Source organism: Agelaius tricolor, unplaced genomic scaffold, assembly GCF_023055355.1.
Source record: "Agelaius tricolor isolate 1412-34295 unplaced genomic scaffold, bAgeTri1.0.p SCAF_6, whole genome shotgun sequence".
In the NCBI taxonomy this organism is placed as follows: domain Eukaryota; kingdom Metazoa; phylum Chordata; class Aves; order Passeriformes; family Icteridae; genus Agelaius; species Agelaius tricolor.
In genome coordinates this window covers 47,974,353-47,991,809 of record NW_027269266.1, presented here as the reverse complement: position 1 = coordinate 47,991,809, position 17,457 = coordinate 47,974,353, and positions in this window count along the sequence as shown.

The window sequence follows — 17,457 nt, the reverse complement described above, 5'->3', positions numbered from 1 at the left end:
GAGAGGATTTGGGCAGCATTTGTGATAGTTAACCAGGGCCCAGGCAAAGGAATGTGATTATTTATTGTCAGTAAACTGAGATGCTGGCTGGCACAATGCTGGCCTGTGCCAAGCAGAGCACTTCCAAGGACTTCTGAACATTCTTCTGGAGCTGGCACGTTCTTGGAAGCTGTTTGTGTGCAGCCAGGCTGCTTGGAGAATGAGAGAATTTATTAGCACAGGTGCAGGCACCTCCACATTGCTTGGCCTGGGTGCCTGGGAATATCCCAGACATGCCCAATTTACTGGTGTAGGTGTGGCAGTGATGTGTAGGTGTTCAGTGATGTGTAGGTTGGTGCCAAGAATAGCAGGGAACAAGTAGGAAAGTATGTACTCACTGAGGTAAGTGGCCTAAATGCTGACCCTTACTATATTTTTGTTTGAGTTCTACATTGTAAGAACCAATGGATAATGAGATTACTTCAGTTATCTGTAAAGTTACATCCTAAATTTGGATGACCACCTTTCCAATACAGGTCTGTAAATGTATTTCATATCTAAACTGTAGTTTATATCTACTTTTTATTTTCTTCAGATTAAATATATACCTCTAGAATACTTCCATGGAGTTTATTGGTAGATGGACACGGAATAAACTTCAGAACTTTCAGCAAAGTCACATTCTAGTGTTTTCTGTGTGCAAACCCAGTTTTACCAGTGTCAACCCTCCAGGGTGCTGATGGCTTTCATGGAACAGGGTGGATGTAACAGAACCTTGACAGTGACTGCTAGACTACCTTACTTTTTCAAAATTCATTTTTCACTTTTTGTGTAGGTGACAGAATGTCATGCCTCCCCTTAGAGGACAGTTAAACATGGTGAAGTTCAGTGCATTGCTGACTCCAGAGGCTGGCTCTGAGAGGCAAGTATTGAAAGATGCATCTTGAACAAGGGGCAGAGAAGAAGAGAAACTGTGTTTTTCTCAGCAAAGGTGCTGGTGAGGGATGTGTGGAGGAGCAGTTGTGCTAATGGTGCTGTGCACCAGTCACTGGAAACACCGGTGTCATTTTGGGGTTGTTTTGGGGGGTTAGTGGAAACAGATGGAAATACAGATTTCTCAGCATTGTCTGTTTACACCTCAATGCCTGAGTGGATTTTTCTCTGGTCTTAATTTATCTTTACTCTGATCCTTTGGCCTGTGAAGAGAGCCACTGATCCTACAGGAAAAAAAGAAGGGGATAAAAGATGGAATGAGCAATCCCCTTTAAGTGAGGGTCCCATCTCCATCAGAGTTAAGTGAGTTGTCATATGCACAATTGGTCACAAGATGTCAGTGTCAAGGAGCAAGTGGGAGTGAAGGGCCTGGGAAGCTGAGATCTCCCAATTCCCCATTCTGGGAATACTGCAGGGAACATTTGCTGTGTTGGCTCCTGGCATTGGGAACTGTTGAGGTATTGTTGGGGCTCGAGACTATAGTGCACGTGAGAAATCTTCCCAGCTCTTTGCAGGGTGGTTTTGGTTTGGTTTGTGGATAAGACCCAGCAGACCCAGAAAGCTGAGAAATTTCTGAGGCAAGGTGAGAGCAGGAAGCAGACAGGATTAGGAGCAGGAATAGATTCTGGCTGGAGGAGGAAGCTGTTGCCCTTTGGATATCCATCTTCTGTGGTAGAGTACTCCACTAGGGAAAGGTAGGTATCTTGCATACAGCTTTCAGCTGACATGTGAAAGCACAGGCCTTACAAACTGTCACCTGTAAAGAGCCCATTTTTTTATTCAGGATCCTGATACAAGGGATTTAAGACTGATCTGGCTTGCTATGGTCTGTTCCAGACTACATGAGTGGAAAAACTTCCTAACAAAAACTGCTGTGTGTAGCTGGCACAGCATGGCACAGCTTTTGCACCTCAGACTGTTGCATGGGAGTCAAGAGCAGGAGAGCTTGTGGGGTTATGGGAAGCCCACTCTTATAATGCTTTCATTATAAATATAATCAAAATAATGGTTTTACATTATTTTAGCCCATCCTCCCTGGGATTTCCAAGAGCTTCAGGAAGCAGCTGTTTTCCAGAAAGAAAAACATGTCAGGAAAACTCATGGTTTCTACTGAAACATCATTTTCCACAACTGTAGTTAGGATGTGGTCTCCTTGAGATTCAGTTAGATGCTCAGTACTTCCTTCATGAAAAACCTTTCAAATGGGTTGTGAAGGAAGAGTAGAAGTCCCAGTTCTCTCTCTTCCACCACTGACTAAAGCTATGTAGCAAAGCATGCATGACTATAGATCAAAAATTCCTTCTATTTATAGCAAATCAGAACTAGACTCCTTGAACTGTGAGATATATTTGTTTTCTAATTAGCATTGCATTTTTTCCAAGATGCTCTTGCTTTTTTATGCTCTAAAGGTTCAACCTAGTGTATTTTTCTCCTGTTTCTGTTCCCAAGCACAGGCTTGCATTTGCAGCTTGTTGTGCCTTGTATGTTTAAAGCCATGTTATTCTTCTGTTGCCTCTAGCTTTTTTAGGAGTAAAAGCACCAAGAGATGCTACTTCTTGGACTTCTGCTTTCAAAAAAAAAAAAAAAATCATGGCATAAGCTATCCTGAAGTCTTAAATTCTCAAATAATTACATTGGCTAGCCTACATGCATTTTCCTCATGTATGTACAGTTTGCCAAAATAGGAGTCACATTATTTCCTTGAAAATTCCCTCCCTGCTATCCAGAGCTGCTGTTCCAGCCCATATGGCCATAGCCAAGCTCACTGCTTTGGGCACCAACAGTGACAGACTTGTTGAGAAGCTGCCAATGTGGAAGCCTTGCCCAGGCTTCTACAATTTGTCCTGATCCAGATTCAACACCATGCAACTTAAAGCTACTGGAAGTATAAGCAAGTCTGAATTTTCCCCTGCAAGCCTGCAGAACTGTACACTACATTTATGTGACTGTTGCTCAGTGGTTTCCACTTCTCCCTTTTCAGAGCCTCTTACCAGAGCAGTACAGTAAGACAGACCCTCTATAATTCAACAGACTTCAGCCACACTTTGGCTGTGTGTGAATACAGGTGGCAATGCCATTTTTATGCTTATTTCCATAAGAAAGCATATTGCTCTCTCACCTTGTTCTGTGAGTGGCAGCTGCTACCAATTTGTGATCAGTATTCTCAGGTGGATTGTGGGTGAGTGTGTCTAAAATCAGTCACATGTAGGCTGGGAAGTGTTAGGCATTTACACTTCAAAAAGAAAGTGTCCTGCAGTACATCTTCTCCTTTCTTTTGGTCTTCCAGCTCTCTGAATATTATTGAAAACAGTTCTTCTTTCAAAATCCTGCCTGCCTCCTGTTAGGGAGCCCAAGCCTCACCTCAGCTGGCATCTATGGGTGGAGCCCATTGTTTTGGTGGATGAGCCAGGAATGGAAGCAGAGTCAAACATCTGTGATAGTATTGGCATTGTATTACCTGCTGTTACATTGGCCCTGTGATTGTAAGGCAGCTTTTAACTGGTAATTCATCAAAACTGAGTATTTGTCATGTGCCTGCTTAAAGTCTGAGATGGTCCAGCTTGAGAACAAATTTTATGTTATTCTTTGGCTGTTTGAGCAGGGCCTGTGTAGGAGGGGACTGTAGATGCCTGAAGGGACTGTGTGGAAATCCCAGATTTTGAGCCTGCTAGTGGTGCCATGAGGAAATAAAAACCACACATAGGATCATACAGATAAAGATGCAAATACAGTGCCCGTGTCTAACTTGGTTGTATGTTGGGCCATCAAATTGCCTTGCATTTCTTAAAATTTTGTGCCTGTTGGTCCATCCTACAATGCTGTACTTCACAAATACTTTTGCTCCTTCAATTTTAGGTATCCTCTTTTTGCAAATGAATATTTAAGTAGAACTTTCCACACATGGAAACTGATGAAAATGGGGAGACAACGTTGCCTGTTCAGTCCTACAATGCTGTACTTCACTAATACTTTTACTCCTTCAATTTTAGGCATCCACTTTTTTGCAAATGAATATTTAAGTAGAACTTTCCACACATGGAAACTGATAAAAATGGGGAGACAAGGTTGATCTATAAGAAAGGCCAATATTTTTTATTTCCAGTCCCTTCTTCTCATGCTTATGGAAGGTCCTTCCTGATCAAACAACATAACTGGAGAGTGAGGCATTCTTAATCTAACTTGCTACTTCGTGCTGAAACTGAATTCTCTGCATGAAAAATCAAGAAGAAAATAGGAGTAGAGACACAGAGACAGCAACAAAGAATTGAACAATTACAGGGGTAAATTCCCATTCAAAGCGTTTGAAGTCCTCTTTGCAACACTTCTGGATCTCATTGAAAGGGCACAAAAGGAGAGCAAAGCAGAGAGCACTGAGGAACAGCACTGCTTGGGAGAGGAGGGGATTCTTTCCAGACACGAAGGAGAATTGGGATACCCGGCTGCAGTTTGCTAACAGGCTCCTGCTGGACCCTGCTCCGGCCGGGGCGCACCCAGGGGCGGGCGGGCACCGGGACCCCCGCGCCGCCGCCGCTGTCCGCGGTGCTGAAGCTTCGCGGGGAGGAGGTGGACGGGGAGCATCCGGCAGATGGAGAGGTTTTTGTCTTCTTCGGGCAGGTGAAGGAATTCTACACGCTGGCTTGTGCTGAGGTGGTGGCCGCGGTGGGTCTGTGCGGGCAAAGCTTTGGCAATCGGACTGCCTCGATGGTTGCTTGTAGCTGGGATATCGCTTCAATGCAGGAAAGCCTGGACAAGGAGTTGGGCATAATTCCAGTGTCACAGACATATTTTCTGAAAAATCCTTTTGCCAGGATTTTTTCTCCTGAGAAGCTGAGAGGCCTCAGAAACGAAATGTAAACAATAATTGTCTGCTGCTGTGGAATGTGCAGGTGCAATCTCATGTGGATTGTTTCTACTTGATGAGCAACCAGAGGTCCTGCTGTGCTGGGACTCTGGTCGTCACAAGATTTTATTATCATTCCATTCATTTCTTTGCTAGCCTTCTGATATCTCTTTTCACTTTCTTTAGTATAGTTTTAGTATATAATTTTCATTTAATATAATATATATCATAAAATAATAAATCAGCCTTCTGTAACATGGAGTCAAGATTCTCATCTCTTCCCTCGTCCTGGGACCCCTGTGAACACCACCATAGTCCAGCTTTGACAATGTAAAGAGTTTGGACTGAAGTGTATCCAAGGCTGCAACCTGTGTCCTGGAAGCAAGTCCCAGTAATGGCACAATTGGGGGTCTTGCATATTGCAACTTTTTATTTCCTGCTGCAATGAAATGTTCCCGTTCCCTGCTCACTCACCCTCCCACACACACCCCCATCTACCCTCCTCGCCCCCCTTCCCCCCACCCCCCCCAAAAAAAAGAGAAAAATAATTAGTAGCCTTTGCTTGTTTGAGAATAGTGCTTTTTTAACAAAAAGAGTCAAGCTCTTTGTGCCCCATTTCAACTCTGTTGCATGGTGCTAACTGGAGCCATTGCAGCAGAAACATTACTTGGAATCAGCAAGGAACGTAATGAGGCTGTTAGCTGGATTTTGTAAGATAAACAGGAATGAGCTGTGTGTGTGTTTTGCAAGGTGGAAAAGGCATTAATGTGCTCACCAGCCCAGTGCAGGAATGAGGTACTGCCCACCATCTCTCAGAGTGGGTCAGTCCTTGATCTTACCAGGTGTCCATCTTCTGACCCACTGCATTTCTCAGAGGAATTTGGTTATTTTTTGATTATCATTAGTCAGGAATATTTACATGACTGTTTCTGACTCCACAGCTTCTTTCTTTGGGTTTTGTTGGGGTTTTTTCATTTGCTTATCTTGCTTGTTTTAGTTTGCTCCATTGACAGAAAATTTTTCTGACTAATGTTAATCCAAGGACCCAGCCAAGCCTCAGGTCAAATTCAACTAAACCTTAAAAGAAATGGCTATGAGCTCCAGTTCCACTCTTTGAGGGTTTCATCTCTTTTGGTCGCTGATGCCATTGTTTTGTTGATAATTAGGTCTGGCATCAATCTGAGTCTCCCCTTACATCTCTGGCTAGTGGGCTGCAGCAGGGTTTGGAGTCTTAATGGCAGCTCTCAAACCAAAGTCAGGTATCACAGAATATGCAAACACCAGTCTATTTAATACCCTGACTAACTGGACCTCTAATATCATCACAGCCTACCTTCTGGATCATTTTTAGCCTCTTTAGCATTTTATTAGCATCTGGTTTTGGGCAGTGATGGAGGTATAATACAGAGCTTGATACAGAACACAGAGTTCAGTGAACCTTTGGTCTGACATGGTAGGGCTGTATTTTTGTTTTTAATATTCCAAGTCAGGTTGTCAGCTGATTTAGAGCACCTGAGACTGTTCTGAAAAGATAAGAATTCAAGATCCTAGTTTTGTTCATTGACGGGATTTACAAAAGCATACAGGTGCCTAAATTCATTGCTGCTCCTGTAAAATTTAATTTTGTTAGGAACTGAAACAAGAGCACATCTGTTTGTTACAGGTGCCTGTTTTTTCACAGCTTCCATGTATGTTGGAGATTGGCAGACTGAGTGGGTATTTGGTGTAATTTGATGCAGTCTTTGATAAAAACAGGCTTCTTGAAAATATGCAAAGTCTTCTACACACTGAAAAGTAAAGGGAAAATATTAATATAAATGCTGGTCTAGGCATCAACAGAGTGAATGTTACAATGGATACATGTCAAGTCTGTTTACAGAAATAATAATAAAAAATAAATATTTTCGATTCACACCCTGCTTTTCAACTCAAAGGATCCCCAGGTGGTTTGCAGATGACATGCAGGGTTTGCTCTACATGGCACTGAACTGCAGTCACAGGAACTGTTCAATAATCTTTTTTGGTGCTGTCTGGCAGTCCTGAGTGAATCTGTGGGGATTGTTTGGGAAAGCAGAATGTAAACATGACAGAACTGAAAGATAATCAAGACCCAAGTGTTTGAAATGTTGTAGCTAATAGTTGTTATTAGTTCACATGTCAGTCTTGAAAAGCTAAGAAACCTGGAAGACCAGGTTCTCTTTCCTGTGAAAAAACAAACAAATAAAGAAGACAACAAAAGCCTCCTCCATTAAAACAAATCAAAACCAAAAAAGCCCACAAAGAAAAAAAATCCCAAATCAATGATATTTAAAACCAAAATATATGAAGTTTAACAAAGACAAGTGCCAGATTCTGTATCTAGCATGGGACAACCCTGAGTGTATGAACAAACTGGGGAATGAGAGGCTGGAAAGTGCTGTGGAAAGGGACCTGGGGCTCCTGGTTGATGGCAAGTTGAATGTGAGGGCACAGCACCAGCAGCTGAGCAAGGGAGAGGATTGTCCTGCTCTGCTCTGCTCTGGGGCAGCCTCACCTTGAGTCCTGGGGACAGTTTTGGGCACCACAATATTAAAAAGATATTAAGCACTTAGAGAGCATTTACCATTACATAAAGTAGAGGATGAGAGATATCACTAAGCACAGGCTGTCTGAGGTTCTCAAAGTCCTTTGCAAGTGATTCTTAAGGCATTTTGGAAGTGCTTCTTCACTACATAAAATAATGATTATAATAAGAACTACTATGCCAACTTTCTTTCCCGAATTCAGGGAGAGCCCAGAGCAGGAATCCTTAGTGCACCATTTCCTGATCCTTGTTTTTACAAAACTGAGCTCACTTCCTGTTCAAATAGACATTTTCCACTCACACTTCACAGCCGTAGAGTACGACACATGACTTGAAATCACAGCCACCTTCAAAAAAGTACAGTTATTCCAAAGAGCACAATAATTCCAGAGAAAGAGCACAATAATTCACAATGGTACAATTCATCAAGAACATCCACTGTGGAACATCCACTCAAAGGGTTTCAACAGCACTGGGATTCTGGACTCTGCTCCTTTACTCCACTGAATTTTCAGGATAAAAGGCAAGTGACTCCACAGCTTTTATCCCTGTATACCACAGGTAGGTTTGAAAGAATCCTCACTCTTTGAACTTCAATGCCTGTAAAGTAGGAATCACCAAAGGGAGGATTCCATTTCCCTTCAGGGAAGCTGCTCCTGCTTCCTGCAGGGCCATTGCTTGCCATGGAAACACCCATGGCTCTCCAGCCAGTCTGGGCATGAAGCAGATGACCAAAATGTCTACGAGTCATCTTACAAGGTAGCATGGGATCTTGGTAATGATCTGTAAGGCTGCAGCTTTTAATTATTTTAAACCCTCTTTCTTTGGGCTTGACATCTGCAGGGCATTCCAGGGGCACTGGGCCAGGCTGTTACAGAGTTCCAACAGAACAAACGTGGAGCAGAATCCAGCAGTCTTGGATGCTCTCAAATGTTAATATTCCAAAGAATGAGTTAGCAATCAGAAATGTGGGGGCTTTATGTCAGGGGTTTCATCTTGCTGCAAAAAAGGGAGCTCAGGCTCCACTGTCAGTCAATGTTCAGCATCAAAGTGGGCAAGAAGTAACCGGAAATCATTCTGTCTTGTGGAATACTCCTGAAATGAATTCTGTTTCTCCTTCTGGCCCCTAAATGTCACTGAAATGGTGACTTTTCTTTGTTGCTTGTTTTCAAAACTAACGCAGATGGGAGAAGCATTCCTATTCTCAGTTGGAAGCATTAGTGACCAAAGGTTATGTTTACTTTTGTTCCTTCATGTCCTTGTTTCTTCTCAATGTTCAGATTGGCATACAGGGCATACTCATCTGGAGAGTTGTACTCTTGGGTCCTTTCAGAAATGGGTTTTTTCATTAGCTTTCCAGAAGATTGCATAAATTTGCAAACTAAGAATGGCTGCTACTGTGATGTCAGCAGAAAGTTGCTGCTGCTGCTGATGCCATGCTACTGCCAACAGAATGTTGCTGTGGTGCATGGAAAGCCTGAGTGCCCAGAGCACCCCTTTGATAAGATTTTTACAAGAGGGTTCTTCTGATCTTCTTGGAGGAGATTCCCAGCTGATAGGCTGCCCCTTGGCCCTGGGGGTCCCATATTTTCCCTTTTCAGTGCGCAGTCTGCAAAACTGCTGCCCGGCATCACTAAAAATGTTCAGGCAAATCTTTGCTGCAGTTAGTAATTTTTTTCCACTGGCCTATTCTCTCTATTTTTGCCCAGACAAAATCTGGCTGGTGACTCACCTAGCAAGTAAGTAGAGTTTTTTTCCTAGGTGCATCTGATCTGGCTTTTGTATCAGTGTGTTGTTCATGCTATCCCTTAGTAACTGAGTTGATTTTGAAATGAAAAGGCCATTAAGATACTAGGACTTTGGTAAAGCTCACATCAACAGTTTCAGCCAAAAAGGGGATGTCTGTAGCTCTCTCATGGGGTGTGGGCAGCTTTTGTAATTGAACCTGCAGGGGTTCTTTTCCCTGCATTGGTTTGGCCTTTGGCAGTGGGGTCTGTGATTTCCTCAGCTGCTGGTTCAACAAAGACAACTTCCAAAATGCAGACTGGCAGAGCTTCTGAGAAGTCTGTCTAAAGACTCTGCAGTTATCTCCAGAACTGAAGGAAAGCAACTTATTTTCTAAATTCTGCGATTAAAAGATTTGATGGTCTGACTTTACAATGGTTGGAGAAAAAGAACAGCCTAGTATATTGTGCTGTTTTCTTGCTTGCTATGTAAAAGAATTGCTGCTACTGGAGAGACATCCTGCAAGAAAAATGCTCTTTATTTGGGTTGACTCATTCTGTGGGATTCCCCACAACAAGCAGTTTTCTAACAACATCTGTTTTATTTTCCCTTGCCCATTACAGGTGAAATTGCACATGGATACAGAAAAGCCTGTGCTTCAGTGAGTGGCAAAGTAACCTCTGATGTTCCAAGCATTTCAGAATCATGGAGCAAGCCACAAACTTTGCCTGCTGCAATAGGAGCTACCTTGTAGCCTGAAATAAAGTTTCAGTGTATTTGCATCAGCAAATAAGGGGTCCCTGGCTGTTTTGTAATTTTATTTTGAAGAGCTATTAAGTAGATGAAAGTCTGGTTTTGCAGACAGGAAGTTGCTTGCTGTTTGTTTTTAGCCATGGTGGAATATATGGTTGACAGCAATATGCAGTGCTGTCTAATTAGCTAACTCTAATTTAGTTTTAGCAACTCAGAATCCCATTTCTATCCAAGTTCATGATTTCTCCTTAGTATAGCTGGATAGATTGATGCATATTAATAAGATTGTAAGTAATTTGTAATGCTCTGTCACTCACACTGCTGTCTGTCCATGGTGAACAACACCAGAATCAGAAGCTGCTTGGGCTTCCTCTGTTTCTAAAGAAGATGTTGGTAAAGAGGAAGACAACCGACAAAAAAGACCTGTTTTTGGACCAGAATCTGAGAGTCCAGTATCAGTAAGGGCCACCTTTGGTCAGCATTGTGTTTGGTGTAATTCAGAGCTGTCTCTTTCTGATCAGGCAGCACTGGTCATTCATGGCTGAAAATTCTGAGGGCTGGAGTCCTACTGTGACCAAGTGGTTCCCCCACTCCCAGCCACTGACACCTGGAAAATCAGCTCTGAACTTTCAAGTTTAGTCTTCATTTTCCTGGCATTCTGATTGGAACCATGAGTTTATCTTAGCATTGGATACGAGGCAGCATTGTGTCTTTAAATGCTAGTGGTGTTAAAGTGAGCTACCTTGTATCTGTGCAGGCTCTCTGTCATCAGCGGAGCCAGCTGTCCAAAGGCACAGTTCACAGAAACTGTCCTGTGGAGGTTCCTGCCCCTCTCCATGGGCCATCTGATTAGCTAAATGAACAGCTTAGACTGCACTCGTAAATTTTACATGACCAAAATTTGATGAAGACAGTCCTGCCATGTCAAGAGAAGGTTGGCCTCTGAAGGGCTGGAACACAGCTCCTGATGGACACTTCCTAAACCCTGAAATACTGATGAAAAGTATCTCTGCCAGCCACCTTTCTGACACAAACTGATGATTCTTGTCACAGACCCATGCATCCTCTGGAACAGTAGCTGACACTTTACCAGTATCCTCTGAAACAGGCATTCCCACACCTGAGAACTCCAGCACCAGCACCAGCAGTTGGTATAGCAACACCTGCCAGGAGCAAAAGAGGATAGAGGAGGAGAGTCTAGGGACACTAAGTAGGTCTTCTGCTGTTCTGGTCTGATAGAGCCATGCTAATGTTCATAGACCATGAACGCTTGCCTTGGTACCTGTTCTTTCCCTCTATCTGTCTCCTCTGAATGTTTCTCCCTTTTCCTGGTTTCCTGTCAAGGTAACTCTTCAAAGGACTGTAGAAAACCAGTCACTGTGCAGGCCATCTGTGCTATGGAGCTGCTGTCTTGTTGTTGTTGTTGTTGCCCAAATGACTACAGCTCACAGCCCCAGAGATGCATTTCTGACCTGCTGGATGGTGGTATCTCCATTTTGAAGTAATCTTTCATTTTGTTCCTTTCAGGGAGCATTGTGAGTGCGGGAGACCCTGTGAATGTTGGACTGGAAAAAATTGCCAAAGGGTAAGCCCAACCACAGTTCCTTCTCCAGAACCACAGGCCAGGTGTTTTGCTGGTGTAAGATCAGGCATGAAGTCAGACAAGCTCCAAATGTGTTCAGACAGGGGGTTTAGATCCTTCTGTCTCTCAATACTGACCAGAATTTATAACTGTGATCAGGTGTCATCAAAGAACTTCATATGGTAGGTGTCTTGCCTTCAGCAAGGAGCAGAACCTGGAAGATCTCCTGTCCCTCTAGTTCCTGGCACCTCTTACCTACTTTCTTAAAAGAAATCTTTTTTTTTTTTTTTTTCCCTCAAAATAATAGGGCCCTAGATAGATTTAAATAAGAGATCTGAGATCAGAGCAATAAGAGGACTTGAGGACTCAGCAAGGCAACATGGAAAAAGAATGAAAGATATTAGTTTCCAGTTTTTGTAGATGTACTCCATGCCCCACTCAAGGCCCCACATAGGTTTGGAACTAAAATAAATCCAGTGTGTGCATTTGAGATTTGTGCTAGACATTCATGTTGCACCTGAATTTTCTTTTGGACCCCCTGCATGGCAGAGGGCTGGTGGGCTTCTGTGCTCTTGGCTGAAGAGTAGGTGATGCCAGGTGTTTTATAAACACTCCAGGCCACAGAGGCCTCCTGTCTGGGCTGGCTTTCACTTGTAGGAACTCATTGGCTTCTCCTTTCTTTGCTGCTGTTTTGTTTCTGGGGTTTCAGAATGGTCTATACAGTGACTGCTACTGCCACAGGAGGAGGGGTAAGTGTCAATAATCCCAGATTCTGCAGCTCTTGAGTGCCTTTCCCTCTGGTGTGAGCTGTGGTTGGAGCTTTGGGTTTCCAGGAGAAAAATCTTTCTTGTAAAGGCTGTTCCTACAAATCACAGACTAGCATCATCCTGCCCAATCCATTTTGGAAAGCTCTTGGGGGCTACAGCTTAAGATTTCTGGAAGTTCCTATCTGTCTGACAGCAAATACATCTGATTCTTCCTGGTAGCTTCTAATCCCCTAAAATGTGCTTAGAAGTCTACAAGGGACTCAGGGCATATCCATAAAATGCCATGGCATGGATAATTTCTTTTTAAAGCCAGGAAACAGTTGCAAATCTAAACTGTTCAAGAATGTTCTTTAGAGTTGCAAAATCAAAATTCAACAAATTATGAAGTGGTAGGATTCTGTTTTTTGGGGAATAACCTTAATGATCCTTTTAGGATGGCATTTTATCCATAATGTCTGTCTGTGTTTGCTTTGTTTTGCCATAAAGAAGAGCAACAGTTGCATTTGAAAAAATGCTCAAACTCCATAGAATTCCTAAAGGATTCCTGGATATTCTGTGATATTTTCACAGGAGCAAAACTGCTTTGTGCTTGCAAACCATGTGTGAACGGTAATAGTGGTGATAAACTCAGGACATCGGAAAAGAATTTAGGTGCAGGGTGTGAGAGCTCTAGGGTTGATCGCCTAAAAGACCATTTTTACCAAGGTGACAAGGCAAAATGTCTGTGGCCATGTGTCCTAACCAGCACCTGAGCTGGAAGAGACATGGGCTGTTGTAATGTCGGTGACTAAGCTCTGATGTGTAATCACACAGCAGTTTGGCATAGCTGGGCCTTGTTACTCCAGAAACTCTCACTCCAGGATCATTCTGACAGACTTCTCAGGTTGATGGTTTTCAGTGTCATTTTAGGTGGCTGTAAAGCAAGTGAGTCTCCAAAAACAGCTCCAAAAGGAACTAATCAATGAACTCCTAGCTGTAAGGGACAATAAGCACCCTAATATTGTTAGCTGTTTAGAGAGGTATGTTCTTCTGGTATTATTGTATGAATGTTCATTTATGTTCTGCAAGACAAAGGTTAAAGAAAACCTCTTCAGATACTGCTGGAGAGCTTTTTACTTTTATTTATCTATTTGTATACAATATGTGGGAGGACAGTGAATTTTGTTTGCATTAATCTTTTCTGTCATGCATCATTGGAAGCCTGTCTTGAAAAACCTATCTGACTAAAACAACAGTCCCTAAGTTCACTGCCTCCATGTGGTTTTGTTGGTTTGGGGTTGGTTTGGATTTTTCAAGTTGAAGGTATTTTCTGTGTTTTATGATAAGTGCTGATAACTCATCATAGAAATTATTTCCCTGTATTTTTCACTTTCTTGCCCTCTAAGACATCTCGGTTTTCATGGATGGGCCTTTCTTATTAGACTGCACAGATTCCAAGTAGTGTGTAACTTAGGAGAAATACCTCTTCCTTTCATTCTGTGTTCATTTACAAGTGCCCTGGAAATAGGAATAAACTGTAGTAGTTTTCACAACTGAAGTTTTTTCATAAGGTAATTTAGCTGTGCACATTCATTTCCATGCCATTGTTTCCTTCTTTCAGCTACCTTGTTGGGAATAAACTCTTGATAATTATGGAATACTAATAAAGCCTCTCATTTGGTGTTATTATAAAGCAGAGCAATAGGGCTCAGGAGCTCAGTCCCTGGGTAGGGACTGGGTGCCCGAAGTTGGCTCGCTCATGCCAACGCCGTGGGGCTACCATCTAGCAAGCATGGTGATTATCAGCTCTAGAGTGATTGCAAGCTCTCAGGATTTCAGCTCTGCTTGCTAGGTAGTGGTGCCCTGGGCTTGAGGCTGCAGCAGACGGAGAGAGAGGAGAAGGAGAAGGCGCAGGCTGTTCCACGAAGATGGCTTTATTTGGGGAGGTCCGTGAAGGGTCTCTGCTCTTCTTCTTTCTCAACTAATGGGGTACAGTATGCTTCTTTTATAGGGTTGGAAAGGATCCAAGCTTGACCAATGGGTAAGGGGTTAACATGACATTGCCTTATAGGGTTACAGAGATAGGTTAAGGGCGGATGACAGGGAAACAGGAATTTTCTTTTGCTGTTTCAGCATTCCTATTGTTCATATTCTCCATGGTGCTTTTCCTAAATCTATGGGGTTTACTACAACTCCACTTTCTGTTTTTACAAAAAAGGCGTTCGCTATAGTTCTTTTGAAACAGTGAACAAGGCACGAGAACATAGCTAACACAATAACAACTACAAGGAGAATCAACAACATTCCCTTAACCAAGGATGCAGCCCATCCTGTTAATTCCCATTGCCCGAAAAGTTCATTGACCCAGTCTGGGATTCTTTCTACTTTCAAGTCCTTCACAAGATCTTTCAGTTTCTGGATGTTCGCATGGATGGATTCCAAGCGTGAAGAGAGGTTGAAGCAGCACATCCCTTTGAAGTCTTCACAGCCGTGCCCATGGGCAAGCAGCAGGAAGTCGATTGCTGCTCGATTTTGGAGCGAAGCCTGTCTTGTGGTTTCTTCTTCCTTTAAGAGATCACTCAAGGCTGCAGATGTAGCGTTAGCTTGTTTATTGAGCCAGCACCCAAGGTGATTGATTTCACCGAGGGCTTTAGCTGCAGCTACCCAGGTTAAGAAGAGGGAGACAGCAATCTTTTTTGGTTTGTTCCAATCGTATAATTTAGGATCACAATTTTCATCAAATTCAGTGTAGGACCTTTTTTGTTGTTTTGATTCGCTTTCTTTTTTCCAATTATGTAACAGGGTGATGTTTGGAGTAAGGGTAGAAAGTTTTCCAAGGGTACAGGGACCTCCCTGGAGTCGGGAGAGCATCCCAGCCCATACTCTGTCACCACAGATGAGAAACATTCCCTTGGGTAATACTTTGGGATGGAGAGAGGACACAGAAATCCCACGAGCCGTGTAATTGCACCAATCGTGAGAGTTATAGGCTTTGTTAATTGGTGATATCTCTTTTCGATATGTGTTTTTGTTCTGGTCAATTTCTGGCCAATTGTGTTTTGGACGTCTAAAGTAAAATTTGACACAGTATGTGGCCTTGGAGGACCCCAACAGATCTAATTCTTGGGGTTCCTCTCGAGCATCTGGCAGAATTTTTGTCCACTCATCCCAAGTATCAGCCACATTGGGTCTCTTGCCTGTGGTGCGGAGGATCTCTGAGTTATAGACAGGCCAGTCATCTGCTACAAAGGGAATTCCTACTAGACATGTGGAAAGTGGATTATCAATGCTTCCCATGGACAAGCACATGTTGTCCTGTTTTAATGTTTTTGCTAACGTTACCCAAACATTATGGCTAGGCTGTGGGCTAATCCAGCCGAAGGCACGCGGTACGGTGAAGAACATCCAGGCAGCAGTGAGGACAGCAGCAACAGAGATATTTTGCATCTTTGGGCAGGAATAGGGCTTCTGATAGGGAATATAAGCAGAATTTGTTATCTTTATGATGAGGGGGTTTTCTGCCTTGTTCTTTTCTGTGTTCCCCTCCTCCCCGCCTTTTTCTTTTAATTTCTAAGCTACACTAAGGGAGGAGGAGTGGGTAGAAGGTCAAGGGGTTTTAAAAGGTTAGGGAGAGGGAATAACAGGGGGTTTTTTTTGTTTTTTTTTGTTTTGTTTTTTTAAAAAAAAAACAACCCAGTGTAACAACATATAGTTCAGAGAACACTTTTGTGTTAAGGCTATCTATGGCCTGATGCAGCAGACTGTTGTTTAGCTTTCAGTTTTGTCTGCTGTCTTGTAATGGGGTGGTCTGTTCTTGTGTTTGTGGGTATTCGGCGACGTCTTCGTCTCCAGGCAGAGCTGGTTTGGTTTTGAGGTGGTCTTGTGTTTGCCTCAGGAGAGTTCTTGTCCCTGTTTGCAGGAGTAGTGTTCTCAGTGCCTAGGTATGGCTTTATGTTTTTTCCTGGGTACCACCTTGGACCCGATGGTAGTAGCACGCATGCATATCCTCTAGCCCAGGTAATCAGCTGGTGAGGCCCAGAAATTTGGTGTGTTTCAGGATCCTTCATGAGCACAGGTGGTTTCTCAGTGAGTTTTGCTTGGGTGGTATTTGCAAAGTGGCGAAGTATTGGTGGGTCAGGTTCTGATGCTGTACAGTTCAGGAAGTTGATGACGTAGAGAGCCTTGCAAAGTCTTTCCACTGGAGATTTGATTCTCGTGTCTCTGTTCTGTTGATCGAGGACTCTTTTGAGGGTTTGATGTGTCCTTTCCACGATGGATTGTCCTGTGGGGTTTACAGGTATGCCGGTCTTGTGTGCTATTCCCCATTCATTGAAGAACTCCTTTAACTTGAGGGAAGTGTAGGCTGGTCCATTATCTGTTTTAATCTCTTTTGGTACACCCAGGGCGGCAAAAGCGAGGAGAAAGTGTTTTATTGTGTGCATGGTATTTTCTCCTGCATGTGATGATGCAAATACTGCTCCTGAAAATGTGTCGACCGATACATGCACGTATTTTGATCTTCCAAAAGGTGCGAAGTGAGTTACATCTGTCTGCCACAGCTGGCAGCTATTCAGACCTCGGGGATTGACTCCCATCCCCATGGATGGTATCTGATAGTTCTGACAGTTTGGACATGTAGCAAAAATAGCCTTTGCCTGATCCTTTGAGAGCTTAAACATTCTCATAAGGTCAGGTATATTTTGATGAAAAAACACGTGTGACAACTTTGCCTGGGCAAAGATGTTAGGAACATTAGCAGTTTCTGCTGCCATTGCTAATGCATCCGCTTTTCTGTTGCCTTCTGCAACAAAACCTGGGAGGTCTGTGTGTGACCTCACATGCATTATATGGTAAGGTTGCTTTCTGTGGGAGATTAGGTATATTAATTTAGAGAGCAGTTGGTACAACTTTGGATTAGAGACCTCTTTGAGAAGAGCATGTTCTGTTCTCATCACTATCCCAGCGACATACGCTGAATCTGTAACCAGATTGAAAGGCTCGTTTTTAAACTTTTCAAAGGCTCTGACAACAGCTGCTAATTCTGTGATCTGTGGAGATCCCTCCACTATTTGTATGTCAGAGTGCCAATCTTGTGTTTGGGGGGTCTCTCCATGTAATCACCAACTTGTGGGAAGACTCTGAGCCATCTGTAAAGAGGGTTAGAGTCTTGAGAGGTTTTCTACTTTGGATTCATTTTGGAATCAAATGGAAGGTTACATCAGGGTTAAAAAGTTTGTGTTTTGGGATCTTAACTGAAGTTTGGCCCGTGTAGCTA